This window comes from Emydura macquarii, unplaced genomic scaffold (genome assembly GCF_026122565.2).
Source record: "Emydura macquarii macquarii isolate MOO-44397 ecotype Brisbane River unplaced genomic scaffold, CSIRO-AGI_Emac_v2 contig_1253, whole genome shotgun sequence".
Taxonomy (NCBI): Eukaryota; Metazoa; Chordata; order Testudines; family Chelidae; genus Emydura; species Emydura macquarii.
Genome location: NW_027131390.1, coordinates 35252282 through 35256671, shown reverse-complemented (window position 1 = coordinate 35256671; position 4390 = coordinate 35252282).

Genomic DNA, 4390 nt, shown 5'->3' with positions numbered 1-4390 from the left:
GTCACTTTCCTCTGGGAACTCGATCCCGGGGTTGCCTCCCTCAGGTCTTGCCCTTTTGCCCAGGCTCACCCCAGGAGCTTGCTCTTCTCCTGGGCCTTCTCAGCATCTCTCCAACCCTTTGCCAGAGCTCCCTTCTCCAGGCAGGATCTCACAGCCAACTGTCCTCCTGCCTTCCCTCTTCTGCCCAGAACTCCTTCCTTTATTCATCACCCAGATCCTCTCAGCTGGGACTCAGCTCCTCCCTAGGGGCATCCGGGTGCAGTAATTGCTCACTGGCTTAATTAATCCTTTCTCTACCACTGTGAGGTGCCCCCCTCATCACAGCCTCCACAATGAGTGATGGGGGCTGTGGATTGCACTTAGACACGTGTGGCCTAATCCAAAGCCCATTGAAGTCAACAGGAGTCTCTCAGTCGAAAGCCTGCTGAACTCAACTAGGCCCCATGCCCACAATTTGTTGAAGGGGAAAAAAATTCAGGCAGAATTATTTGTGGGTGCAACTTTATAGCTGTAAAATTGAGAGGGCTGGTCGAGAGATGGCTGAATATCAGGCTGTGAGTGTGCTGAGCTGCACAGAGACCATTGAAAGGCATCGGCTGCTTGTTCCAAGGACGACAAAGGCAAAGGATCAAATGACAGAATAAAGGAGAAGCATAAATTTGTAACCCTCTTTGCCCTGTGTTGGAAGGCGCATCCTGGCAGCCTGAAAGGGCTAGGATCATGGTACTTGAGAAACATATTGAGGCACCCAGAGCGATCAGTGACATGAATGTGAGTGACAGGCTGCAAGCATGAGACATAGCCTTGCACAGATCAAATACATTTCCGAGGCTCTGGAGGGTGGTGGTTTGGGAAGCAGGCACAGCTCTTGGGACGCTGCCAGCTAGCATGCTAAAAATAGCAATGTAGCCACAGCAGCTTAGCCAGGGGGTCATGCAGGCTAGTGCTTGGGTGGCTAACCCGTCCTGCCGGTGGGGCCGCCCCAGCCATACAGCTATTTTTAGTGCATGATCTCAGGCAGAGCTAGTGCATGCCTGTCTGCTGCCTGCGCTGGGACGCCCCATCCCAACTGCTGCGTGGACATGCCGTAGGATGCGTGACATGGAACGCCTCTTGTCAAATGCACAGGGTATGGGCTTCCAAAGCACAGCAGGGCATATGATGGTGATGCATGTCTGTGATGGAGTACCACACTGTCAGGGCTGAAACGCTAGAGGAAACTTGAAAGCATTCAGATTGGGACCGGCAGACTCAAAGGGGATGGGACTAGTTACTGACTGAATGTGTTTGCCCCTCCTACTGACAGCACCCACCTACTGGCTGGTTCCTAAGAGGATCTGAAAGAGTACTTGGGCCTTCTTTACATGACAAAGTTGCACTGGTTTCATTACGGTCTGATCAACACATGGGTTTTGTAGTGATTTAACTATACCATGGTAACCCTGTAATGTGGACACAATTATTCTGACATAAAAGTGCCAGTATCACTATAGCTTTACTAAAATAAGCTATCCCAGTATAAGCACTTCTATACTGGGCTAAATATGTCCACACCAGGGATTCAATTTCTAACCCAAAACAGATAAATCAGTGCAAAAATTGTATAGAGGAACCCTAAAGGCGAGTTTTTAAGCATAGTTAGTTAAACCAGTGCAAACTCCTTTGTGAATGCTCTTATTTAGATTCTGTTGCATTTTAGGTTAAATTGATTGGGAACAGGATAATATAATGAAATAGGCTCCTCTTAAAACTGAAATAAGAGTGTCCACACAGGGCCTCGTACTGGTTTTAAAAAAAAATGGTTTAGATTAAACTGGTGCAACTGTCCCATGCAGACAAGACTTATGCTAGTTGGAAAAGGTTGGCCTTCCCCCTCCTTGAAACAATGACCTGCCCCTCCCAGCAAATTCATCTGCTGCCTACATTCCTGCAGTATCCCTGCTTATAGACAACCCACATGAGACAGAAACAGGAGGAAGAAGAGGCTGCCCTGGGGGATGCCTATAAAGTTCCAAAGACCATCCTAGATGATGCTCAGGCTCGTGCTGCTTTCCTCTCTCCCCCTCTCTGTCCCTTCTAAGGGAGGGAGGAGCAAAGAGCCGTTTCCCTTTCCTCAAGGAGACTGGGGCCAAACAGCTGAGGTTTGCAATAACAGTAGCATTCTCTGACTCACAGGGGAAAAACCGTGCCCACTTACAGCACGGTGCATTCAGCTGCTGTCGCCACAGCTGGGCTTTTGTGTTAGTCAGACCCTCCAGGGAGTTAAAAGTCACCTTTTCTCAAGAAGCAGAAGGTTTTTGTGAGCATTGAAATTCCAGTAATGGATAGGGATGTAAAGACTTTTTTCCCCTTTCTTCCACTCTTTGTCACTCTTCCCCAGCAAAACTCTGCATCTGTCCACAAGCACGTATCACTTTCCAAAGCCAGCCTAGCCAGCCTTGTGAGGTCATCTCCAGTTGCCAAATCAGAGAACTCTAGCTCCAAAAGCATCCTTTGCAGTTTTGCTTGCCCAGGCCAGCAGGACTTGGGTGCCATTTGAATATGGTATGTTTAGGACTCAAGACCGTGGTGCCAACAGCATCCCTCAGTGTCCCGTTAGATGTTTAAAGCTGCAATGATGCTGGGCCTTGAAGGGCCCGTGCTTTTCTGTGTGCTCCTGGCAAGGATTGTGGCACTACATTAATAGCCAGACAAGGATGGGGAGATAACAAATGAGCAAGGTGCACTGCCTATTCCCAGGATTTCATTCCCTGGGCTGGCAGGATCTCAGGCAGATGCACTCAGCTCCTGGGATGTAGGAAGCACTGTGTGTTGAATCTCCCGGATAGGAACTCCATGAGAGTGGTGCGTCTTGGAGCATCTCAGGCCCACTGTGAGAAAAAGGCCTTTGTACGTGGCTGCAGGAGCATTTCCCAGCCCTGCTGCTGCAGAAATGGAGTACAGGCAGGCTGCCCACTCCCAGAGGAGATTTCTGGAGAATCTGGGTGGCCAGCCAGGACACCACCCCTGAACAAACTGGAGGTGGCAAGTGTGTGTGTAGGCCTCAATGACTCCCCTTCAGAGGACAACAATAGGTAGAGAAAGCAGGAAGATTCTTAGTCAACCTGGTCCAAGTTTCATGATGATGATGAAAGCAGACGGAAAGGAATGTCATTTGAAGCGAGGGATGCGTTAGGGGAAGTTCACACAGCTCTAGGGACCTGGAGAGCAGAGGCAAACTGTGTGTGGGAAGACTCTTAAAGTCTTTCCCAAGTGGGGGCTGGGAAGGCCCTTGAACACAGATGAGAAGAAGGTGGTCAGTGGTGGGACAGAGATGTTGGAAGTGCTCCCCTGGATCAGACGGCTCATGCTTCAAGTCCAGCATCCTGCCTCTGGCTGGGCCCAAGAGCTAATGCCGTCTAGAAAGCCATGAGGCTGTAGTAATAATATTTATTAGTATTGCAATGGCACTAGGAGTCTGGTCATGGACTGCAATTCCACTTTGCAAGGTGCTGTGCAAAGAGCATATAGCAAAGAGTCTGTCCTGGCTTACAATCTGGCCCGTAGCCAGCTGAAATAACCATGCACGTGGAACAGAGTTCTCTTCATATCCATTATCCTCATGATGTTGTGACAAGAATGATAAGAACATAAGAACGGCCATACTGGGTCCAACCAATGGTCCACCTAGCCCAGTATCCTGTCCTCCAACAGTGGCCAATGCCAGGTGCTTCAGAGGAAATGAATAGAACAGGTAATCAAGTGATCCATCCTGTTGGCCATTCCCAGCCTCTGGCAAACAGCAATCCCTGCCCATCTGGCTAATAGCCACTGATGGATTTATTCTCTGTGAACTTATCTAGCTCTTTTTTGAACACCATTATAGTCCTGGCCTTCTCAGCATCCTCTGGCAAGGAGTTCCATGCTGTGTGTTGTGTGAAGAAATACTTCCTTTTGTTAGTTTGAAACCTGCTGCCTATTAATTTCATTTGGCAACCCCTACATCTTGTGTTATGAGAAGCACTAAACAACACTTTCTTATTTACTTTCTCCACACCAATCATGATTTTATAGACTTCTATCATATCCCCCCTTAGTCGTCTATTTTCCAAGCTTAAAAGTTCCAGTCTTATTAATTTCTTCTCATATGGGTTCCATACCCCTAATGATTTTTGTTGCCCTTTTCTGTACCTTTTTTGAGATGGGTCAATCAGATTTGCATGCAGTATTCAAAATGTGGATGTACGAGGGATTTATAAAGAGGCAATACAATATTTTCTGTCTTATCTCTCTCTTTCCTAATGATTCCTAAAATTCTGTTAGCCTTTTTGACTGCCACTGTACATTGAGTGGATGGTTTCAGAGAACTATCCACAATGTCTCCAAGATCTCTTTCTTGAGTGGTAACAGC